This window comes from Siphateles boraxobius, unplaced genomic scaffold (assembly GCF_051911475.1).
Source record: "Siphateles boraxobius isolate OS27281-9 unplaced genomic scaffold, OSU_SipBor_1 130, whole genome shotgun sequence".
Taxonomy (NCBI): Eukaryota; Metazoa; Chordata; class Actinopteri; order Cypriniformes; family Leuciscidae; genus Siphateles; species Siphateles boraxobius.
Genome location: NW_027508734.1, coordinates 50780065 through 50805976, shown reverse-complemented (window position 1 = coordinate 50805976; position 25912 = coordinate 50780065). Strand labels below are relative to the sequence as shown.

The window sequence follows — 25912 nt, the reverse complement described above, 5'->3', positions numbered from 1 at the left end:
AATACACAGTACTTCCTCGTTTTAAAAGCAAGGGCACTCAGCACATGTACACATGATAACACTTGGAAAAGAAAGATCTCAGGGGGCAGCCCTAATGGCTCATACAACACAGTCTCCTACCCACAAGGGTAGAAGGAATTTCAGGGGAAATCTGTTTTTCTTACCCACGAGGCAAACCAAAGAAAAAAGAGAGAAAAGAAAAAAAAAATACAACCCACTCACATTAAATAACCCATTCTCTTCCTCTGATAGGACGCCACGACTGTCACTCACTTAACTAATTCCATCACATATGTAAAATCATAAACGGTGCCTTATTAACAGAACTCAGCACTGTTTGCCCGGTGCAGTTAGGAAAGCAAAAGAAAAACTTAATTTCATTAAATTTTCTTTGTGCTTTTTTATTGATCATGGAAGCAGTAATCTACTGTATCTAATGATTACAGTCATCATTTATTTTCAAGTAGTTCTGTGGTGTGGCAAATGACAAAGTACACTTAATTAATATGAGTTTGTAAAAACAGCATGTATAATAATAATGATGAATCAGCAATATTTTGTTTGAAATATATTAGATGTAGTATAGCGTGTCACACTGCATGTCAGCTTTCCAACAGCATCTCATGTATTCTTCCAAAGATAACAAATTTATAATGTCATTTTTATTTATTTATTAACACTGATGGGATAAAATAACAGAACAAAAATTTAATCTAATGTTGCCAGTTCTGAATTAGCATGAGTTATTGATGAAAACACGTAATATTACATTTCCCTTGAAGCAGCGAAACATATTAGACTTCCCCGAAAATAACAAAATAAATATATCCACAAGGAACAGTGACTGCATGCATGAACCGACGAGTGTGTCTGGCTTTTAGGCAGGTATAATATTCTACTAAATGACTTTCATCCATGTGGTTTAGGTCGGGCCATCTGCACCAGGCAATGATAAATAGTTCCGTTGAAAGCAGGGCATTATGGGTAAATGCATGTGCTGTAAGACAGGCCAGTTCAGCTAAATCTAAAACAAATCTGGAACAAACTAAAATGGCTTTAAAAAGGTTTGGTTCTTGTTACAGTGTAATTATACAATTAAGTAGGAGTAATATTAATTAATGACATGTACATATAGGATTATGGTTAGGATTAGGGTTTGTTTTAGGGTTATTTGCTTGTAATTATGCACAATTTACTTTATTGTTTTAGTAAGAACATGTATATATATATATATATATATATATATATATATATATATATATATATATATATATATATACAGGGTTTGACATTAACTTTTTTGCTCACCAAACACTTTGGCTAGTCGTTTTCCAAAGTTACTAGCCACTCCACATTTTCACTGGCCACAATTTTGACACCAATACCATGGGGAAAAACTGCCATATACATATTTTTAATATTATAACATATCATTATTTGACAGCCAGTATATTAGGCTGCTGTCACTTTAAGATATGACGCAAAGACCCATTATACTGTTTTATATAGCCAATATACTTTATGTGCGCGCACTTTTGGTGTGAGCACAAAATCTGCAGGAGTCAAATTATGCACAATACGCGCAATCCCACGCCGAGATCCAAGCCCTGTAACACCAACAATATTCATCCGGAGCAAAATGAAATTGTGTTTGAGGGGAGGCAGGTTTGTGTATTAACTCTCTGTCGGAGAGATGCGAGAGCGAGAAAGCGCAATTGGAAGCGTTGCAGATAACTCAGTTTTGATATGTATCGAAAAATTTATATTTTTGACAACACTACATTGCACTTAGTTTATTATTTCAGATGCATTTTTAAAAGACTACAATTGAAAAATGTATATATTATAAAATTCAACCCGCCAAAGTAGCTAGTAGGAGTGACTGTGTTACAAGCCACTGCTAAAATCCACCATTTGGCTGGTGTTAAAGGGCACCTATTATGGCCCTTTTTACAAGATGTAATATTGGTCTTGGGTGTCCCCAGAATGTATTTGTGAAGTTTCAGCACAAAATACCCCCCAGTTAATTTATTATAACCAATTGAATTTTTGGGGCCTGTTTTGAAACAAGCTGTTTTGAGGCAGACGACCTTAAATGCAAATGAGCTGCTAATCCCCACCCTGCCGCTGGATGTGGGCGTAACTTGCATAACTATGGCAATTAACAGTCGGTAGAACCATAATGGCCGAGAGTGATAGAGCCGCAATTGTGTATGGCATTCGGCCGTATGTTTGAACCAGAGTCCGACCCAGATGACGAAGAGACTCCGGCTGAAGAAACACGATCGAGAATGTACCAGGATGTCTCGGAATGGTTATTTTTACACATTTATGAACTCATTGCGTTGTCATCGCTGTGCAACACACACACAGACACACACAAACTGTGATAACGTTTACGCAAATGTTTGAAAACACAAACACAAATACCGATAAAACAATAACAATATCTTAAAAAATATATGAAAACGTGTGGTTATTTAAAAGGTTTAAATTACATAGATCATACGACGACGACGACAACAACATTTGTTGTCGATGACTATTAACGTTACCTCAGAAATCATAAAATACACTTACTTCTTCAGGAATTGTCGTTGGATCGCGAACACTAAGCAACGATCCACCCTTGAGGATTAATTTTGTAGCAAGACCTGCTTTGAATTGACCGCCGTTCAAAAAACAGTCACTCTCAAAATGATTTGAGCAAACATAAACGTACTTCGGGAGTGTAAGAGGCGCATTTCCTTCATAAATAAAATCCACCCACTGCGTTTTCAGTGGCTCTGATGTCGGAAGCAAGTGCAAACAACTATGCGAAGTATTACAGCCCACAACAAAACACTTATTTTTCTTAGGAGGCATTTTCTAGAAGGCAGCACAAATCTTCAGAACAGCGGTCCGGTTGTCGTTGAAACAACAATGGAGGATCAGATCACGGAGGGAGGTACCAACCACCAACCACACTGTCAATCAAACCCCTTTCCCATGTTCTACGTCACAAAAAGCTGAATCTTAGAACAGCTCATTCTGAGAGAGTGCATATGAATTATTGAGATTGTAAAAAAAAACACTGGGTGCATTTTTATCATTCTAGGGTGGTTTTGCTCACACACTGCCAACACACATTTATGTTCAAACAGCATGTAAAAGTGAATTTTGCATAATAGGTGCCCTTTAATGTCAAGCCCTATATATATATATATATATATATATATATATTAGTGCTGTCAAACGATTAAAATATTTAATCGCGATTAATCGCATTAATGTCATAGTTAACTCGCGATTAATCGCATTTAATCGCACATTTTTATCTATTCTAAATGTCTCTTGATTTCTTTTTGTCCCATTATTTTTTCTCATTTTAATGCTCTTATCAACATGGAAAAGTGGATCGGCTTGCTTTGTGCAAATGTTTTTTATTGAAAACAACATTGGCATATATCGTGTTCAATTTCACACTAAAACATTCTTACTTGGAGCAAATAATCTCTCACACAATGTAACACTGTCCATCAATAAAAGGGTGAAAGAAATACTGACGAGGTCCTGATATTGACGAGGGGGCGGAGAATTCGCATCAGCTGTGTGTGTGTGTGTGTGTGTGTGTGTGTGTGTGTGTGTGTGTGTGTGTGTGTGTGTTTGGCCATCATCAAGTGGTATTTCAGACTGGACGTGCTGCGATGATGATAGCTCAGTTCACAACGACAAAACACACAGATCACTTTGGTCTCGTCAATGGAACCATTTGGAAACTTTTTAAAAGTAAACGTTCCATTCAGAATCTTATTGGCATCCATTTCGGTGTCTCGCGCTCGTCATCCACTCAAAACTGGACGTTTTGAACGTTCCTATAACATTCAGAAATAACGTTTTTATAACTTAATGGGAACGTTATGAAAACGTTCTTATAACCTAAAATTGTTAGCTGGGGAAGAGGAGAGATTCGCGATTGCACTGAACACGTTTTAAGTGCAGGCACATATTGTCTGAGCGAGCCCAGAGAAAATTCTAACAAGAGCAGCGTGTATCTGAGAGCGCGCGACTCGAGCAGAGAGATTCGTGCTCGGCACATTATATTCCACGCGCGAGCAGAGAGATTCGCGCTAGCGCATCCGGCTCGCAAGCCCAAACAAGTGTGTGCGGCGTGCCTGTTATTTTGTTTCCGGTCTAGCTAGATCCGCTTGCGCTTTCAAAACGTCCATGCCGCGTCCTATTGCAAAAGCATGTGAAAAAAAACTACAAAGTTTGCTAGGCCAAAAAGACCGTTAATCGCGCGATAAAAAAATTAACGCCGTTAAAATGGGATTGCGTTAACGCCGTTAATAACGCGTTTAACTGACAGCCCTAATATATATATATATATATATGTGTCGATTACACCATTTTTTTTTCTTCTGATCTAAACTTCTGATCTAGTGTAACATCACATCGACTGGGGTTTTATAAGGGTATTGATTAGTAGAGATACGGGAAATCAGAAATCGTTTTAATTCAAGGTTAAATCTTCATTATGGGAGATTGAAGCTTTCGTCTGTAAATTCGTAAGGTTTACTAGCTGTCTACTGTTCCAGGCTTCCACAATGAGGATTGCGAGTATATTGTTTACATACGTGACGTGATAGTTTGTCTGACTTAACTCAGAGGTGAGAGGCCATCAGTCCTGGAATGGAGGAAGAATGGCAAGACTAATATTTACTATGGAGGGCAAATCTTGGGAGTACTGGTTAGGCAGTGTAGAGAGCACAGTATCAGTGCTTCCCTGAGACATGGCTGCAGGAACATATCCTGGAGACTAACAGTACAATCACAGAAAGCCAGAAAAAAGAAAGAGCAATTGTTAATAATAGGAACTGTTTGTGATGACCAAACACTGAAATGCTTGCTACTGAAGCACATCCTTTTTATCTGCCTTTAGAGATTACGTTCTGCACCTTTGTGGCTGTTTACTTTTCACTTACGGCAGGATGCACCTTGTGATGATATGCATGCAGCCATCTCTTTTGTTACCAATGTAAGGGAACTTAAAATCCTTCTCTTTCAACCACTCTCCAGCATAAACCAGCATGAATTCCATGTTGGTCCAGGCTGATTTATGTTGGTTAGAGCAGGTCTAGTGCTGATCTAGTTGGTGGACCAGCATTTGTCATGCTGTTCTCAAGCAAAACTGAGCTGGTGTAGCTGGTCTACCAGCATTCCCAATCCCTGTGCTGGTGACCAGCAAACAAGCAATCACCATTCCTTGATAACCAGCAATATGCAACATTCAAATCATATATTATGATGGAAACCAGCAATTCTGGATTTTTCAGCTGGGATAGCCTTGTTCAGTTTGCGTCATTCTGCAAGCCTCTATTCAACATCATTCTGTGACAATAGCTGTGTTTCCACTGTCAGGCCAAAATCAAGTGTGCTAGTGTGTGACACATCTCCACTGCCACTTCTGGGGCTTTCTCAGGCCTTCTCTGGGCTTCCTTGGAGAGGGTGGACTTAACCAATAAGAGGGACTTAACCAATAAGAGAGGTAAGCAGCCGCTTAGGGCCCCAGGGAATCAGGGGGCTCCATCAAATACCCAGAAGCCTATATAGATCAAATATAACATATTAATGTACTCTTAATCTTATTAACCCTATTCACCCTATTCATGGATTACAATGGACCATTCCATTAGTACTGCAAGCAGAAAGTTTAGACTGACAGCGAGCGGAATCTTATTAGTAGAGATTTTTGCTTATAACAATATAAAAATACATTTCTATAGCTCTGACTTATATCTAAATATTTTAATTATCTGAAATGTTTCATACCATTGATATTACCTGATTAGTGTAATTAAATATGCTAAAAAAAAACCTTGCTCATTTAAATACGTGCATTTTTTACATGAGTGGAGCAAGAACATGTATGTGTCTAAAATTCATGTGAACAGTTCAGTTAAATGATAAAGTTTGCCATCTTTAACCTAATGCTGTTAAACTGAATGTAGGAAGTAAATAGTTTGCTGAAATAACCAAAACATTATCAACAACACTGAAATAAGAGCGTGTGGTTTATCTGTTGATCAGCTGCACATGAAAGTTGCGTTCATTCCTACAACAGTAGGGAGTACAATAACTGCATTTAAGGGTTGTGTTATAAAATATTTGGAGTAAATAAATATAGTTAAGAATAACTCAATGAGATTTAAATCACTTTAACCCAGCAAACAAATTTAGGTTCTGGGAACGTTCTGGGAACGTTAGTTTTTGGTTCCCAGAACGATCCTAGAACTTTCCCTTAACGTTAGGGGAACATTCCCGGAACGTTTTCCTTACGTTATAAAAATGGAACCTAAAAATAACCTACATGGAACGTTCCTATAACGTTCTTGTTTGGTTCCCAAAAAAATAACCTCATGGGACCATTCGGGAACGTTAGGGGAACGTTCTGTGTTTGCTGGGAAGACACCATAGGAGAGAGAAAATAAAGATGGCAGTGTCATAATTCTGCCTTAGTGTTCTTGATTTTCCCTGGTCGTGGGGCAGGATCATGACAGAATCATGTTTTGTGTACAAGCGCATGGTCTTTCACTTGGGCCATGTGCTTGTGTTGTCTTGTTATGTAACTCCGCCCCCTTGTTACCCTCGTCTTGTCATTATTGTCTAGTCAGTTTCACCTGTCCTTGTCATTAGTGTTCCCTTTATAATCCCCTTGTGTTTGCTGTCCTGTGTCGGTTCATTGTTTGACTTTGTCATATGTTGTGTGAGTCTTTGCTAACTTTCCTGTGAGTTTTGTCTAGTGTATTACTGATCCTGTTTCTGTTATTAGTTTATAGTCTAGTTTGTCAAGTGTTAGTCTAGTTTAGTCTTCCCCCGTCAGAGTTGTCCTTGTTTTACCCCCTCGTGGGTTTTGTTTTTCCCTGTTTTCTGTCTACAATAATAGGATATTATTATTATTTTATATATATATATATATATATATATATATATATATATATATATGAAATACAGGTTACAGAAGTAAAAGGGCACATAGTTGGTATTCTGGGGCCCCATACCTGGAATTGCTTAGAGCCTCTAATCCACCCCTGTTCTTCGGGCCCAACTTTTTGTCCAACGCATTCCAGCTGGGGCTTGAGGAGTGGTCTTGAATAAAGGTGGAGTTTATAGAGGGTCAACACTGCTGCCATTCCCCATGTTTTCATATCAGGCTACCAGCTTACCTCAACATTTAAGACATTTAAAAACAAATATTTTTAGCTGACTTACTTTCTCACTCCAGTGAGTGTCTGAAATATTTTCTGATTACGATCTGATGGGGATTCTGATCATGGAAAAAAGCAGAAATATATTTATATGCTATGCTAAATGCTACTTATGCTAACCATTGGCATAATAAAAGTGTATGGAAAATACCAGAGACTGCTTGAAAAACTCATATACAGTATGATGATAATTGTGTATTATTTGATTTCATGTTTCATCTGTCTCTTCCCTGTGTCTTTGTTGATACCGTATTTCTACATCCGCATATGTCATAAATAACATGCACTCCGGTTAACTCATATAACTCCTGTTTTATGCCCGTGAGCTCCCTCTGTTGCTCTGGCTGAAAGGATAACATTACACTGAGACGGGAGAGATTGCTCAAACCTCCTCAGATGATTGCATAATTCCATGGAAAATTAATAGAAATGCTTATTCTTTCTAAAGAAATGTGACATAAACACATGCCATATTATCAATACTTTTCTAAATGTGTAAACATTTGGAATTAAAAGCCTTAATGAAGTTGTGTTGCGCACTGCTGTTAACAGCATGATTGATGTGCACTCCTGACACAAATTAATAAATTACTGTCACTGGAAAAAGGGTTGATGCTCTATCGATGCTACAGTCTTACAGTCAAGTTCATTTAGCGGTGTAGTTTTCAGTCAGCTAGCCCCATGCTGGTGAAATGGTGGGGTTGTGTGATGTTGCTCTATGGAGGCATGGGTTTCAGGGCAGAGTTATAGGGTTAAGGGTGGCTTTTAGTGCACCGCTGTGGGGCTACTGGAAAAGCAGCTTGATTTTGGCCTCGTGGCTCGACTTCCGAGGCTATTGGCCCAGCATGGCACATTGTTAGCCCTGGCTCGCACTGGCATGACAGTGGACAAGTGGCTAATCATGACTGTAAAATGGACCTGGAATTGAGAGTGTGGATCTGCTGAAGATCTGTACATTTCCCTTGACATGATTAAGATGTGACGTGTGAGCCACATGGGCATGACATTGACACTATGGCGCTCTGGAAAACCTCATCAGTAACAAAGAGAGTCTACAGGTGACTAAAGATCATTCAAACTAACCTCCCACATTGTGAAGATTAAGGCTGTGTTTTGCAAAGTATAACTTGCTTTGACCATAGTGAGAAATGTTGGGTTCAGAGTTTACTCCAGGGATCGGCAAATCTGGTCCTTGAGATCCACTGCCCTGCAGAACTTAGCAACTGGCACCTGCCTGCACTTTTCAAGTAATCTTCAATTTTTTGATAAGATTTGTCCATGATTGCTTGGGTCATGACAACCTCTTAGGCAGAACTGTGTGTGGTGAGCAACATATGGGATCCTCAGACAACATTTCTTTCCACTATGTACTTCTTCACAAAACACATGCAGACTCAGTTGAAAATATCAGCATTGCTGACCATTAGTATGTTCTGTGTACTGAATGAGGAGCATGTTCTGCCTCACAACTTCTATCTATCTATCTATCTATCTATCTATCTATCTATCTATCTATCTATCTATCTATCTATCTATCTATCTATCTATCTATCTATCTATCTATCTATCTATCTATCTATCTGTCTGTCTGTCTGTTCTATTTTTAATTGTGCTCAGCCAGCAGGAAAATGCCTGTTCTCTCTCCTGATCTGCCATTCGTGGAGGGGCCCGGTCGACTCTGTTCTGCTCCAGAAATCCATTAGAATCCATTAGAATCTCTGTCTCAGCACATTGATGCCAGACGAATGAACCGATCACCATAAAAATGTCACTGAGAAAAACACAGGCCTTGTGTTATTTGCATGCGTTTGGCTCACAGGACAGGATTTATGGAAAGGTCAGCTGCTGAAGGTGAAGGTTTACGAACTGTGAAGGGACGCTTGGTGCTGTTATCACCACGGCGGCAGAGAGAATGATGTTCATGAGCACTAACTCCTGAGAGAACAGCGTGCCAATGAGTTCATCTATCTATCTATCTATCTATCTATCTATCTATCTATCTATCTATCTATCTATCTATCTATCTATCTGTCTGTCTGTCTGTCTGTCTGTTGATTACCACAGAGAATAATATTGGCTTGTGTCTCAGTTTGTTAAAAGAACAGAAAAGTTGCAATGGAAACTTTAAAAGCAAAAATGGAGGGTTTAAAAGCAAAAATGTAAGGCCTGTATTTTTAGCAAGGTTTAGGCCAGTCTATAGCCATTATAATTAGTTTTATATAAAATCAATACAAGTCTACGATATGCCCTGATTTAGACAAGTTAGCAGTTGTGTCTTTTACTGTGTGTGTGTGTGTGTGTGTGTGTGTGTGTGTGTGTGTGTGTGTGTGTGTGTGTGTGTGTGTGTGTGTGTGTGTGTGTGTGTGTGTTCTGTCCCCCTGTTTTCTCTACTGTTTGTATGCCATTATGCTTCTCTCTCCTGAGAGTGCCACCTAATCAACTCTATTCTGATGCCACAATGAGACACAGATGCTCACGTCTGATACTGAAACACACACAGTATGATAAAGCTAGTGTTTGCATGTTTGTGTGTCATCAGTATAAGTTTTCATGTTCTGACCCAATAGGTGCCAAAAAGCCAAAGATAATAACATATTATTATTATTATTATTATTCATTTTTGAGGTGTTTACAAAGTCAAGCATCAGTATTACTTTTGCTAATAGTGATTTGATCACTAAGTAAACACCAGCGCATCACAGAGACGCTTTTTCACACCAGACAGGAATAAATCACCCAGAAACCACCACGAAGACGTGAACCATCATGAACATGTGTTTTGCAAACACAATTCACATTTTCTTCAGAAAAATGTTGTTATTATTGTTCATGGACAGCCCCAAACCGTGTGTGTGTGTGTGTGTGTGTGGATAAACAGCACACTAGAACCTCAAACCCAATGAGACGTGCAGAAACACACATCTACTCCACAGGAGCAATGTTTGCACGCGATTGCATCAGTGACAGTGATCAGACAAAATATAACCCCACAACAAAACTGAGTCTAAAACAATAATAAAAGAGAGAAAACCCAGTTTAACGAGAGAGACAGACGGCTTTATGTAGAGGAGGAGAGACTGAATTTGGAGAACATTAGGAAAGGACTGATATTACAGCCTCTGACAGACTTCACAGATGGCACAGGAACGGCACACACACACGGCTCAATCTCGTGCTTGGTTTTCCATGCATTTACACAAGTGAGGATGATGACTGGAGAAAGACTAGCCTTCTTAAATCTCTGTCCAGGAATGAGAAAATCAAATGACACATAACAGATAAAGGCAGTGAGATGACGGAAGTAGAGCAACATACTATCAGTGTGATCATACTGCCACCTGCTGGAGAGTAGTGGTGCTGTAGAACACTCAATAAACATAAATTGTTCACCCAAATGTGAAATTCTGTCATCATTTACTTACCTGCAGGACTCTCAGTTAGCCCAAGCAGCTAATTTCCATACAGTTACATAACACTAAGACTACTACATGACTCTAGTCCATAGGGATCATGTGCTACTTTTAGTCATTACGTAGAGGAAAATTTTACATCATTATTTGTTTGATAATCTTGCCTTGAAAATCTTGCTAGACAAATGTTGTTCATTCACTTTCAATGTGTGGAAAAGAACAGTGTGAACATTCTGATAAATATTTGCGGTTGTGTTTCCACGGGAGGAAGAAAGTCTTAAGGGGTTTGAAACAACATGATGGTGAATAAATGATGACAGTATTATTACATCTGGTTGAAATGTTCTTTTAATGAACACAACTGGTTTTCCTCTAATACCAAGTCACCTTTGTCACCTTGTAACTTCTTCTCTAAGTCTGTGAAAATAGGTTGGGGTGAAGAGTTGATTTTGAGCAAGTGATGAAGTGTTCATTTGTAGCTTTGTGTGTGTGTGTGTGTGTGTGTGTGTGTGTGTGTGTGTGTGTGTGTGTGTGTGTGTGTGTGTGTGTGTGTGTGTGTGTGTGTGTGTGCGTGTGTGTGTGCGTGTGCGCACACGTGTATGTGTGTGTGTGTGTGTGTGTGTGTGTGTGTGTGTGTGTGTGTGTGTGTGTGTGTGTGTGTGTGTGTGTGTGTGTAAAAGGCTTAGTCATAATAAAACTACTTTCAACAATTTGTAGGATGATTTTTTTAATTTATTTTATTTATTTGTAATCCAGGAACATGACTGGGCACCCCAGCTGTACAATGTACACTGAAACTATATCTAAAGCATTGGGGTTGTATGCTAGATTGTTGTCATGTTGTTTTACCAGTTATCATCTTAGTATTCTATAACATTTTGCTTTAGAAATCTAGTTCATCTGGATCTTCCCAACATAAGAATGCATATACAGCACATGGCATGAGTGTTGTATACAGTGTATTTTGTGGTGTTACACTGACATCTGCTGGTGGAGCTGCATTATGGTAGGGTTTTAACTTAAGTTTAATAGTTTTTGAAAAGAATAAACAGGCAAATTGGCCTGTAAGAGAGTTTTGGTGGTGTTTGTGTCTAAGTGAAAAATGTATTCATATAATTGGAAAGATGTATTCATTGACTGCATTTTGTGCCAAAGCAATGATAAATGATCCACAGTTAAGGCCATGGACTGATGTTGTGATCACTGTGTGAAAGGTTTTGTAAAAGTGACCCAAGTGTTGAGAAATGTTTCAGTTTTGTTACCATCTATACAAAAGGGCACAACCTTTAAAGAAAAAGGCATAGCCTAATGTAAACATGGACCATGTAATATATATTGCAGTGAATTCTGAACAGTAAACAGTGTTATTCTTGTATTGTAAAGAAATTTTACAAAAGAAAACACTGTTACCTGTTGTTAGGTATTTTTAAGGTTGTTGTTTTATGAGTGACAAAGTGTGTTTGTTGGCATTTAAGACACGTGCTGTCCGGATCGACTATCAATAATAGCGATTGTTTACGATAGCCTAGCGATGTAGCATCTGTTTATATGTATGGACACGAATGAACGACTGGAGACCAACATACATTTCCGTGTATTAATTATCATAATTTATACAACATATAAAAGATTATTATATAAATTATAATTTATATGTTGAATCTCAGTTACTGAAAACACTGATGCTAAATTCTCTGTGTTGTTCTATGGCCAAACTGATTAATTGATTGTATTATTAATTTAGCCATGTCAAGTTAATCCAATTAACTGACCCAAATATTCATAATAAATCATAACAAGTTATTATTGATTATTAATATTTCATATATCTAGGTTCCTTACATATATGGTGGAGAATTTTAAGGCATCGTATTAAGCATTGTATGCAAGCAGACAGTAATCAATCATATGTTGTCCCATAAGTTTTTATTAACATCTCATACATGCACGTACAAGTTTCTGAGTAAATCAGCAAAACTATAGCTTGAATATGCGTTCCTACGAATGGCAGAAAGTTTCACAAATGCTATAATGCATATTTAAATCGTACAATAAGGAACTCCTGATATTAGAGATATAACCTAATTTCAGATATAAATCGAGCATAAGCCTTCTCTGACTAAGAAATCTCAGATTAGCCGCGCATATAAATGGTACCAGAAAAAAATGACCTGATATGGACGAAGAAATCTCCATTTTCAGCATTTTTGAATGTGATCTGAGCTATGTTCCTCAATCACCGATTAAAGCCTTATTATTCGTTATGTCATTGTATTCATATTAAACCGCTGAAGCGCTCATATGAAACAATCACGTCGGATTAGTGGTATAAATTCTAGCCCAGCTAACTAGTAATTTGCCATTGTCTGTGAAAGAACGGTGCTGTTTTGATTTGTTAAAAAGAGTCACACACACGCAATGTCGTGTCAAAGTGAGAGACTCAGTGCAAACTGTCAGCACAGCTCGTCCGCTGCTCCGGCCGATCTGTGTTGTTGTTGTCGTATTTACACCTGTTGAGCCTGAATATTCCTATTCAGTAAAGTGGAATTTAATTAAATTGAGAATTTAATTAAATCAATTTGCTTAGTCAAGTTCCCCTCTAGTTACCAGAGCTATGAGAACACTCAATGTTTGCATTAGTATTATTTTTTTTTTGATTTTATTTCAATTTATTTATTTACTTTTGTTTCAGCCTGAATTCTTATATTCAGCTAAAAAAATGTAACTAAATTTGAAATTTAATTAAATTACTTGATACGCTTCCCTTTCCTTTTAGTTTTCTTAGAGCTATAAGGACGTTCTAACTTTACCTTTACCTTATTTTAGATCACTAGTCACTATCCTCATCTTCTCTCTCTCTATAGGATTACAATATCTAGCGACTGTTGTTTCCATAGCGAGTCACACAGGTCATTAATATCCTACTTCCTGTCTGTGTTTTACCCATCCTCACTCCTTAGCACCAAGCTAAGTACATGAAGAGTGTTTGCTAAACACAAAAGCACAGTAGGCCCCAGACAGAACTGGAAACAGTTCTCATTTGATGTGTCCCTGTTAGCTTAGTCTAACAGCAGCATAACCCAGAAGTGACTCCTGTTTACCTATGTCTCCTAGCTAAACCTAAATGGGTAAAAGACTCCTTTCTTCCTCTTCTTTTCTGGTTTCATCCTATTGTTTTATTTTGGTTTTGCTCTATCTGTTACTCTCATAGCACAACATGTGAGAAGAACCATCAGCATGTTTAAGTAATAGGTTATGACATGTAAGAGCCCAGTCATCAGTTGATGCTGCTTAAAGCACGTCAACTAAGATACTCAAAACTTTTTTTTTGTTGTGTGTGCTCACCAACACTAAATTTTAGCTGCTCCACATAGACATTCTCCCACACAGATAGCTTACCACCTCTGTAGAAACTTGCATCTGCCTTTGCCATTTCCCTCGCGTGTTCCCACAAGTGTGCCAGTAGGCCTCAGACACTCGGCCCTGCCACCAGGACCACCTGAAGACCCGGCAGAGCAGTGTCATGGACATCCTCCAGCCTGAAGCAAGCAACGACCTGCCACGGCAGAGGAAGGAACAGTTAGGCAACAATGAAAGCAGACGTCTGACACCCAGCCTGAGCCACAAAGAGCTGACCAGCATCATCTTCTCCTTGGCCATGCTCCTGCAGGCCTCAAACAGGAGGTAAATGAACTAACGCTGCCAGCCACAGGACTCCACAGAGAACGAACCCTGCTCAACGGGAGTAGGCACAGGACAGATGCAAAGACCCTGACAGCGTGGAGCATCTGAAAGAGATCACCAGTTTTCAAGCGGCTCTGACAGCTGCTGAGCACCTGCCAACAGACGAGAGAGGAACTGGTTGAACTCAAAGAGAGAGACGCTAAAGCCATCAACGTGCAGCTGAAGTCCGAACACTGACTTAGCGATGCTGTAACATTATGGACGAACTCCATTTGGTCCAAAGAGAACTGCAACAGTCCAACCAACTGCAAATGGACCCCACAAGAAAGATGTACCCTGCTGAACTTCACATCAGCAGCATAAGCTTCCCCAGCCCTGCACAAAGGGGGGGGGAGGAGCCAAAGCCCTCGGCTTGACACTTCACCAGTCAGTGTTAAGCCAAGAGCCCCTGCAGCCGCAGGAGGAAAATGATTAATTCAGAAAAACCCTGAAACGACACATGAAGTGACACTCAAAGATCTCGAGCGAATGGTCAGAAACATCCCTGAATTGACGTCAGAGCTCGCAGGAGACCACGACGTCCCTGCCAACCGAGAAATTGGTTTTCACCTGCAGCCTTCGACCGGTGTGACACACCAAGACAGACTCTATCTGCTCTGAACCACATCCTGCCCAGGGTGGTGACACTTCCTGGCTTTGGCGGTGACACTACCAGCAGCTGGAACAAGCCATCATAACAGGATTCTCAGACTCAGAGTCTGAATGCAGACTGAATGCGTTGTCCCAGACACCAACCAGGGTAACCCTGAAAGTCCCTGTGCTACTACCACAGACATCAAGCAAGCTACCTCGGAGCGTACGACGAACCTGTGACGGAGGAAGACACCAGCTTCAAGAATCTTTTGACTCTGAACTTCAAAACCCAGAAGACACACGGCATGACCACAATGCAAGACTCTGCTACAATGTTCCTAGTCAGCATAGGACATAAAACTTTTAAAGTAGATGAAAATGTGTGCTCAAAAAGCAAGAATTTGCATTAGTAAAATTAGAATTTTACTGATTTAAAGAAAATCTTGAATGCAGGTGTAAGCCTCACTTGCCAACAGACTATGCACTGCTTTTTGAAACATACAGACATTGTGCCACCCGCTGGTTGAAATATACACTGCTGCACATTAGTTTCTATGAGTATTTCCTTACTCTGTAAAAAAATAGAATAAGTTGTGTAAAGTAAAGAGAAGAGTTCCATGAAATTTGAAAATGCCAAACCACATTTGCATTTTACTGAATGTAACATCAAGTTCTGGGAAAGACTTAAATATAGGCGCCCCCTTTTAACGCGTTTAAACATGCATAACTCATTTAAAATGAGCAGACATTCTTTATGGACTGTTGAATTGTTCTGACATGCACTGGTTCCCATGACAACGACTTGTCACAGGAAATGCTAACTCGTGACGTAATTTTGTAAACAAACCAGCCTAGGTGGCTAAGCTAACTTAACCTAGCATCCATCCAGCTTAGGCTAAGCTACATACTAACTTCTACAGTTAGCGGTTAGCATAATGTACTTGAAGCCTTTAATTACACTTTTTGTGAATACAGTGCAAAGTATTCTAAAATACTTTTCCTTTAACACCATTTAAGGTATCTAATTTTTTTTTTTTTACTTTCTCTTTCCTTACTTTCAGTTCTTCTCAGCTGAATTTCACCTTCACTAGTTTAGGCATAGTCCTTGCTGAGCGCTGTCGGCTAAATTTGCAGTTACCCTGCTAATTAAACCTAAATAGAGTTACATATAACTGTGTTGCTAGAGAAGAATTGTTATAGTAATGAGAATTTTCATCAGCATGTTGACTAAACCAGTGGTTCCCAAACTGTGGTCCGTGAGGGTACTGCAGGTGGTCCGTGGAAAGGCAAAATAAAATGTAAAATAATATTTTTTACCTTCATTTTACCGGGAATCCCCATAAAAAATAAAAAAAAAAGTAAAAAGAATATGTAGGCCTATATTGATATAAAATTTAAATTAAATTGTCAGGTTATTGTGGGATTACTAAAATAGGCTAGTGGTGCTCGGCCGTGACGTTCAAGTTCAGTGCCGTTAGAACCACAACATGGATCGGTGGATAGCAACAGGTTCTCTGAAGAGGAAAGCGGCAGAGGCAAATATTTTGCCATTATATAAAATATTTGTCTGATTATAATTTCACCAACAGTAATTCTGGATTGCCTCCACCAAACAAGTAAATAGGAAATAAGCAAATCAGAATACTGCACGCCAAAACAGCAGTATGCGCGCAAGCGTGAAACGCTAGTGTTTCTTCTTGCTGCGTATCTTTTACTGGGGTCTCCAACACGTCGCTCGATTGGAGGTAGCTCGTCAAGGGGCCGTTCACATATCGTGTCTTTTGCGCTCTCAAGTTCATTATTTCATGTAGGCGCGCGGCGCAGCGAGATCTTATGCTTGCCCAGCGAGATTCATAATGCCGCAAACGCACCGCAGTTCATGTGACCAAAACAAACAAATCAGCTTCATCCTTTCCGTAAACATTGAAAGCTCAGTCAATGAAGAATGTAAGAATGCAAGTGCACCCAAACACTACGGGTGTTTTTCTCTTCTCCGTAAATTAATCTTGTAGCAGAGCTACAGCAAGCTTTTTCGGTGGTGGAAATCTATTAGCTACTAAGCACAACTAAGTTGTGGAGATCGCGCATAGCAACGACAGACGCACGGGAAAATCGGACCGAATTTTACTATTAGCTAATAATAAAAGATAAGCTAATGTGCATCGATGTAAATGTCATGTTTTTTGACTCATTCTTTTTATAAAAATGATTTAAAGGCTGAAATATGTGAGGCTTATCTTTTTATAAAACCTTTTTTTGTGAAAAATGATTTAAAGGCTGAAATATGTGAGGGATGGCAGGGGTTGGCGGCAATGTAAGTATCTGGATATTTGCCGCGGGGCGAGGGCTTCGATTACCTCTCTCTTTTTTGACCATACATGTTTGCATCCCTGAAATGAACCTGATTATGCCCTCGGGCGCTTGAGTAAATAAATAAATTAAATCTGTGGCAGCCGTTGTGTGCAGTAAACTTTCTTTTAACAAGCTGTTGTACTGATGTGATGACCAGTTATAGTTTTAATGTTAGTAAGCCTATTTAGAGGTGCGGATTAATTCAGGAAGGACTGTGTGTAGATATATTTTATTATGTGTATTATGAGGTGGTCCGTGAAAATTCTTGATTACAAATAGTGGTCCACACACACAAAAAGTTTGAAAACCCCTGGACTAAACCTTTGGAAGGACACACACGGTGTGGTCTGAAACACGCAGCAGCTGTGAACCACTATTGGGTGTTGGTCCAAGCAAATCTAAAGGTTAGTCACAAGTGCTATTGATTACTCCCAATTCCATATCATTTCTGCTGTTTTGATCACTTATTTAAGTCCTTTTTATTTTATTTTATTTTATTTTGATAATAATAGCAGTCAGCTATTCACTTGTCTATTCTTTCATCTATATTCGTTACTTACATTTCCCCTTTTGTTTTCTAATGCAGTTCCATTTCCCATAGGGCCTAGAAAGGAACCAGAGACACCTTTATTTGTAATTTTGTTTATTTTCAACAAGTACACTAATTTTTATGACCCCGCAACACAAGCAATCTCAACGATTACTAGGGCATAACTATAGTCCTGAGGATTGATAATAAGCATAATCTGAACAAGTAAGCTGTCCTTTTTCCTCCTATCCTTCTCTTCGTCAAGCCGTCGTGAACCACCAGTTAAGTCCAGATAAATAATTTAGTCATAAGAACCATCTTAATTCATTTATTTCATCGCGGCTATGCCCTTTCCAGGAAATACTCTTGGAACCACACAAGTCTTAGCCTCCTGACATCCACAACTAAGATAATAAGGATGCAAGACACACTTCACTAGCTAGCTACACACAAAACACCTAGCTTTACGCTACGTACCTAGCTAACCCTTTAAACCTTAGCTCTGAACTCTTTAGGGTCATGCATTAGTCTCTCACCACAAGTGTGCCTAAGTGTCGGAGATGCTCGGTTTAACCTGAACATAACCAGACAGGAAACCGAAAGGACCGACAAGCCATCGCGAGGAACACTGTTCCACCATGACTGCTGACATCCTACAGCACCAGAGACAAACTTAATTGCACCATGAGAGAAGAGGACCAATGACCCATGACCCAAGCCAGAGTTACAGCCACACTTGGCTGATCAAGATTATCACCTCCTTACCCCACCTTATGGGTATGAAACAGAAGGTAAACAACCTCACATAACAGATCACAGCGTCCCACAAGGAGCGGACCTGTGCCCAAAACCTTACAGACCAACTAGAGACTGAGGTTCGAACCAGATTCAATGCAGCTGGACTGAGCATGCCCAGGACCAGCATAGAACTGTCACCATGGCAACAACCCAGGTACCAGCCAAGCCCCTTCGAGAAGCCATGGAGGACAGTACCCTCAACCTGCAAATACCACAGGAGGACCAACGGCTGTCAACAACAGCATCCTCTTCCACACCCTTCACACAGGTGTCAATCTGAGGCTCCACAAGGACAGTTGGACGCACCTGCCTCAGAGTTACAGGAGCTGCTGACACATGCAAAATAGCTCCCTGCACAGGACTCACACGAGGAGTCCTGTAAAGTACAAGCTTCCGACTCCTTGCCCACCCCAGCTTAGGCAAGCTTGCGTCGGCACCACAATAAGGACAGAACAACACTTCAATCCTTCAGACTTCTCGTGACTGAGAGGCTAACAACCACCTTCTGACCTCCTGCTACCAGCACCAGGTCAGCTTGAAAACCTCTCTATGCTACATAGAGACCTAACCACTTCCTGCAACCACAAGGAAACACCTGCCCCAAAACTAATGAACTTCAGAATGCCCCAACACCTGCTGCAGAGACCTGGACTTGGCTACTTTCCACATCACCAGCCATGGAACGACCACCGCTCCAGAAGACACGAGCCACCAGAGGCCACCATGGCCTTTCAGCCTTCTATGACAAGTGTGTGTCTGATCTCTCTGCACTTCCAACTTCGCTCGTGGTTGTCCTTGAGATGGGACAACAACGATCGAAAGGGGGGATCTTGTAGGGTATGGACCACTCAGACACACACTAATTATTCATTATATACAAAGGTTTATGAAACTCCAAAACTAACAGCCCAAATGAACGAACACAAGGTCAGAAACAGTGTCATGTTACAGGGCATGATAAGGAGATTTTACGACCTCCGAGGAATGTGGCCACATGCACAAGAGAGAGTTACAATGGGAACACAGAAACCCTCTTTAAAACAGACTTTGCTGCATTAATCATAGACTAACTGATCTATAAATGAACATGCATAAAACTGTGATGACTATTGTGACTATTATGGGACTGTGTGACTATTATGTATGGTATGTACCCTGATATACCACCAACTAACGATCAATGTAACCTCACCTGTATCATGCCTCCTACCTAATAATCCTCATTTAATGACTCACACTTTGATCTACATCACCTTCTTCTAGAATGCAGTGTGGATGTTTTATAGCTATCTGAGCATTAATGAAGGTATAACCACGCTTCGGACAAAGACTCGTAAATCAACTAAGAGCCATTTTCCCTCTCAGAAATGTCACCATTCTTATTGGTCGAGTTCAACCCTTGGGGGTGGATCCAGTCCAGCCTTTATTAGTGACAGTCCACATGTGACCTCCCTCTCTTAGTTCTTTCATCCAGCCGCAACACTGTTCTGGTGATACTGGGGAACCCCCTCCCCCTCCACGGGGGCCCCAGGGCCCAGCAGGCCTCAATCCAACCAGATATGGGCTTAGGCAGGAGAGAAAAGACTCTCTCACAAAGAACCAAGGACAATCTCAGGAGTTTTGGAACAAAGACTCGAACCAACAACAACTCCAATCACCCACTCTTCCGACTTCCTCACTTCTCCTGGGTGCTCGGTGTGGCCCCAAAAGGGCCTCAGGCCTTGAACAAACCAGCCATGCGTTCCTGGAGAAAGAGAACTCTCAACCAACTTCCACTTGACACTGCCGGAACCATCAACGACTTCAATTTTCAACAACTTCAAGAATTGTTCCCACCACAAATGCAAGTATTCAATTCAATGAAATGTGAAAATGAAATTCTGATGGTTCTTCTCATAGTCCCTTTTTCCGGTTTCCAATTTAATCCTATCACTAACCTATTTCTGTATTTCTGTATATATTTGTGTTTAGTTTATTTATGTTTATGATTTAGTTAATACAACTTATGCACTTTATGTATTTGGTTCTGATTCGCTTGCAATACGAAGTCCCTTTACGATTTGTTCTTGCTACATGCTCAAAACGCTGTACATGCTAAGAAATAATTATTCTTCTGTGGCCAGGGAAGATACCCTTTTCTTAGAATAAATTAATAATCAAAAGAGTTCATTGGTCGAACTGATTAATTGATTGTAATATTAATTTAGCCATGTCAAGTACATCCAATTAACTGACCCATATATTCATAATTAATCATAACAAGTTATTATTGATTATTAATATTTCATATAGTTAGGTTCCTTACACTGCCAAAACAGCCCTGACCCATCGAAACATGGACTCCACTAGATTCCTGAAGGTGTCCTGTGGTATCTGGCACCAAGATATTCGCAGCAAATCCTTTAAGTCCACACGGCCTTCGCTCCCCAACGTACATCAATGAGCCTTGGCTGCCCATGACCCTGTCGCCAGTTCACCACTGTTCCTTCCTTGGACCACTTTTGATAGATACTGACCACTGCAGAGCGGGAACACCCCAGTAGAGCTGCAGTTTTGGAGATGCTCTGACCCAGTCGTCTAGCCATCACAATTTGACCCTTGTCGAACTCGCTCAAATCCTTATGCTTGCCCATTTTTCCTAGCCTGGCATACCAGAGCTACATCAATATGTTAGGTCTGGAAACTCTCCATTAGCATGCCTCAATCCGAGGGGCGGGATAAATGGTTGTCTTTCAAATTCCCTCTGCACACAATAGGATAGCGCTACAACCAACCAGAGCAACGAAGAAGGTGACATAGTCAGAGCGACAGAGTCAGAGCTTCTTTGTTCTTGTTTCAAAGAAAAGTTTAACTTCAAATCCTCCAGAGTCGCGGCCTAAGCCGAAGCGAAAGGCCGCTGATCGCCAGCAGCAGCAGCCATTCTTTGTTTTCAAGTAGCAGTGAACCGTCGCAACTCTGTCATCATTATGTTAAGCCCACCCGCCGACTCTATACACGATCTGATTGGCCTGACCAGTTTTTGATTATTCCAGCTCTAAAGTCAACGGAGAGTTGCTAGACAACACTGGCTGCAAAATAATTTTTGCTGCCGCTAGGGTGCGTCTAGAGTTCTATGCTACATTTTTCCTGCTTCTACCACATCAACTTTGAGGACAAAATGTTCACTTGCTGCCTAATATATCCCACCCAACAGGTGCTGTGATGAAGAGATAATCAGTCTTATTCACTTCACCTGTCAGTGGTCATAATGTTATTTCTGGTCGTAACTATTCCTATATAATTTTGAAGCCTAACCAATTGTATTTTGTAAAATACTTTGAATTATGTTCTTGTGCTGTTTATCTTTCAAATAAATGCCACTTGGCTTAATTTCCGCAATGTAATACATACACACTTACATATTTTAAGTGTGACTTGCACATTAAAATAATTTTTGAGGCTGCTGTATGTACATTATAACAAGAGAATCACATTTGCAGCACATCTCAGAGTATTCATTTTGTTTGTTTCATTCTGTGGTGGAAAACATTTTAGACATTTTTAGATTAAACACTTGACTCTTTTGTAATGCTACGGCTAAGTCATAGCATAATTTTATTTGTAGAAAATAAACACAATAAAATAATATTTTCATCCTTTTTGGATTATTTTAAACAACATGATCCAAAAAGAAATTTAGAGCTAAGAAGTTATAGAAACTCCTCAGAGTGCTAAATAAAATGAAAAAGACTGAAACTGAAACTAACAGAAAATAAAAAAGTGTAAGTTGAAGTAATAAAATAACACAAATAAGAAAATAAAAATTAATTAAAGCTATACAGAAATTATAAAAATTAAAAATTCTAAATATTAAATATTTATAAATGCTTTAAAAGTGTATAAATAATACTAAAATAACAATGTGATTGACATGTTTATGGTGAGTGCTGAATTATTAACTCACTTTGTGAGTATGCTAACATTATAGCATCATTACTTTTTTGCTGTAATAATGTGCATGGATAAAAAATATAAACACTGCAGTTATCTGTTGATACTGGAGGTGAATTAAAACAGATGATTATTTTAATTCTGATAAGGTCTAATGTTGCCATGCATGTTGAATCATTGTGTTCATCCATCATTTATGAAACGATGCCTGTAACAGCAGGTGTGAACATGAAACAGCATCGGGGAGCATCAAACTGACTCTCAACCCTCTGAAATCACTCTATATCTTTAAGTTTAATTCAGTGTCATTACCACATTTACCGAAACAACACTCGAATACACAAGAGGCTCTTCTCACTCCCAAGAGAAGAATATTTGATCTTGATTATAAACTTATAATTAAAAAGTGAAATTATGCTTTATTGCAAGTTTTAGCAGATTTTTTTCTCATTTGTGTGTCAGACGTGAATGAGTGTGTTTGTGTTAAGGTTAGGAGAGTTGGTGGACTTACACTTGCTGCCACCTGCAGTTTCAAGCAGGTTCCATCTGGATCACTGAACCAAAGATACTCGACACGCCCCGAGCCAGACCACACCTGCAGACAAACAGACAGGTTAGAATAGACACACGTTGTCCATATATCAGATCTAGATGCTCTTTGTTTCATCTCTTTACAGTAATTTATCTGTTAATTTCTCCATTCTTTCCATCATCATCCATTCGATTCAAATGTACATTGAAACACATACAGTATACAACAGGGGTCGGCAACAGGTGGCCTGCTGGCCAAAACTGCGCCGCCAGCAATAATATCTGCAGAGCCGGCTTCAGACTGCGCTCAGCAGGGGGGCATTTATTTTCAATGGGTCGGCACTAGGTATGGGGACTTTTTTTGGATATCAGATATCCTATATTTATTATTGCTACTGCCTTTTCTGTTAGCTATTACCATGAAGTGATGCAACCCATACAATAAACACATAAACCATTACACATTGTTGCAAGACGTGCAACTCTTAAGAAATTTGATTAAATAAGGGTTAAATAGGCCTATACAAAAAAATTGCAAGACGAACTCTGACCACAGCTTTATTATAAACAAAGCTAACGAACATTCAAACAGTCTCTCACTGACAGGATAGTAGTTTAACTGGCTGAAGAGAGAAAAAAGCTACACATCTTTATTCTGCTTTGCTCTAACATAAGCGTTTACAGTAGCCTACTATTAAAAAAGCACAGAGGTGTCAATTCCAGGGGTCAGAAAGTAAAAGTACTGCCATATGTTTATTCCACCCTTTAACTCAGCCAGCTGATTTCACTAATTAGTTCTATCTCCTTCTATCTATCTTTATTATATTTTCACCTAATGAGCAGTTTGTAGACATATATTTTTATTATTTCTCACTGAAATGTGAATTAAATTAAACTGATATTATTTTGTAAATTATATCATAATTCAATTTGAGGGGGCATAAAAGACACTTGGGGGGGCATTGCCCCCCAATGCCTCCCCATACCGCCGGCACTGAATATCTGTAATAAACCACGCCCGCGGCCAGATTATTTTGATAGTGGCTGGTTCTGAAATAGCTCTGTCATGACAGCAACAGTTACTCAAAATCACATCGTCTTTAGTGATTTTCCAAATAAAAGTAAGAGATTTTTTGCAGCAATGTTTTATTTTGAGATTAATTGAGAGTTTTTAATTTGAAAACTTCTGAAAGACTTTCAAAAGAGTCTGTGGATCGCTTCATTGCAGATAAGACACATCTGCTTTGCATTCACAAAACTAGGTAGGATGAATGCATAGTTGTCTTTCCATTCTTCTTTGTATGCCTTATTTTCGCTGTTAACTTTCCTCTTTAGACTCTTTGGTAGTGCTATTTTCTCTCACCAGCTAGCTTAAATGTTAACATCACTCTACACACGACGTGATAGCGTACCTCCAGCATGCAAACAATACAAAAAAAATGCAGTTTAGTATGTGAGGATGCCAAGGAATAATTATGAGTGTAAAAGTAGGCTACGTCAAATAATTATTACAATAAGTTAGGCTCCATTGTTTAACAAGCAAATTAAAATGATACACATTTATTATTCACAATATGGAAAGAAGAAATAAAACATAGTTTGTTAAGAGCATGACTCAAACATGCCATTAATGGGCTTATTTAAGTCCTCTTTTATTTTTTTAGCTATTTTTATCCATTCTGCATCTCCAACATGTGTGTTTTAGCAAGGCAGTCTGTGTTGCAAGTTGGTGAATGAAGATACTTGCCAGGTTACGTGTCACTACTGCTTTATTAATTTATCCAGTGTAAAACCTAGACACCACCACACAAATGTGGCTTTTTGTTAATGACTGTCATACTACAGGATTTAACAAAGAGTAACAGCTTACTACCAGTTATAAAAGACACTGTAACAGTTTGTCACAGGCATTTCTAGTTGCATTTTTCACCAATTAATTTCCTAAATTATCCTTTGACTATGTTCTGGCCCGCCATCTAATAGCAATTTTACTTGCTGATCCTTGGTATAAGACATCACATCACATAACTGAGACAAATTGTCTGGACTTTATTACTTTATTTTGCTTAAGTGTAATATTAATAAAAGTGAAGACCACACAGGGTGTCACAACAGTGTAAACCAAACGGGATGCCACTTCAGCCAGCTGAAAACAGAAAACTGAGGCTAAAATTTGCATGGGTTTACAAAAATTGGACAATAGAAGATTGGAAAAATGGTGCCTGGTCAGATAAATCTCTATGATCTGCTGCGACATTCAGATGGGAGGGTCAACATTTGGTCAATTAATTTAGCCTTGTATCAATGGCATGTATATCCTTTTATGACCACAGTGTACCCATCTTCTGATGTCTAATTCCAGCAGGATAAACAAGCTCAAATCATCTCAAGCTGGTTTATTGAACAAGACAATGAGTTCACTATACTCAAATGGCCTCCACCACTACCAGATCTCAATCCAATAGAGCACATTTGGGATGTGGTGGAATGGGAGATTCACATTGTGGGTGTGGAACAGACAAATCAGCAACAACTGGCATGGGGGCACTAGAAACAGGAAGTTGCTTGGGGCAGATTCGACAAACGGTTCCTGTCAGACAATAATTGTCTCTACCCATAAGTCTTCCGTTTCTTCCAGAGCTCCATGCCCAACTGGAGAAGTCATGGAAGAAACCATGTTCAGCTCGAGTTTATAAATTCTAGCCTTCAAACTAAGCTGATGTGGAGGAATTACACGAGCGGGGATATGTGAGGATGCCCCCTGTTGAAGAGATGCTGGCACGATATCTCTCACAGGG

General features: G+C 39.4%; 1 protein-coding gene across 7 annotated transcripts in view; it reads right to left on the bottom strand.

Annotated features, from left to right (window-relative positions):
- Window positions 1–25912, bottom strand: part of ptprda (protein tyrosine phosphatase receptor type Da) — a 922653-nt gene that overhangs the window by 566501 nt on the left and 330240 nt on the right. For all 7 annotated transcript variants that reach the window (XM_077229653.1, XM_077229654.1, XM_077229660.1 and 4 more), the window contains exon 5: window positions 23095–23178. The gene's annotated coding sequence lies outside the window, so the exon portion shown is untranslated. The remainder of the gene's footprint in view (window positions 1–23094; window positions 23179–25912) is intronic.